The sequence below is a fragment of the Penaeus monodon genome, chromosome 19 (assembly GCF_015228065.2).
Source record: "Penaeus monodon isolate SGIC_2016 chromosome 19, NSTDA_Pmon_1, whole genome shotgun sequence".
Lineage (NCBI taxonomy): Eukaryota > Metazoa > Arthropoda > Malacostraca > Decapoda > Penaeidae > Penaeus > Penaeus monodon.
Genome location: NC_051404.1, coordinates 34,513,145 through 34,513,657, shown reverse-complemented (window position 1 = coordinate 34,513,657; position 513 = coordinate 34,513,145).

The window sequence follows — 513 nt, the reverse complement described above, 5'->3', positions numbered from 1 at the left end:
TTTTATTTTAAAAATTGCTTGAGTAAATTAAGAAAAATGCACAGTAGATGTACAGATTTCAAGAACTGACTTCATGGCCATCTTCATCACCCAATGTTCAATATGGACTTCATTCCTAAACCTTACTCAAATTCTTAATTATTGACAGAAAAAAAAATGTATACAAATACATATATCAAACAGATAAGCGCTAACACCCTTACTGAAACTGATCTCCCCCCTACAAATATTCAATATCTTATCTTTATGGTTTAATGTGGTTGAATAGATCTATATACACAATATGTATTCAGAAAATACCCTGAACATTGCCTCTATATAAAATGGAGAAACCTTGATATACTCAACCTACTATTATGGTTTTATGCAACAGTTCTTCAAGAAACACTAAAAGGTCAAACGCAACAGCAATGTAATTACTACTCATACACTACATGAAACAGTCATTCAAAGTACCTGTAGTACAATCAAAGGAGAGTGGTCTATAAAAGGGTTCCTAATAATTCAAATTCA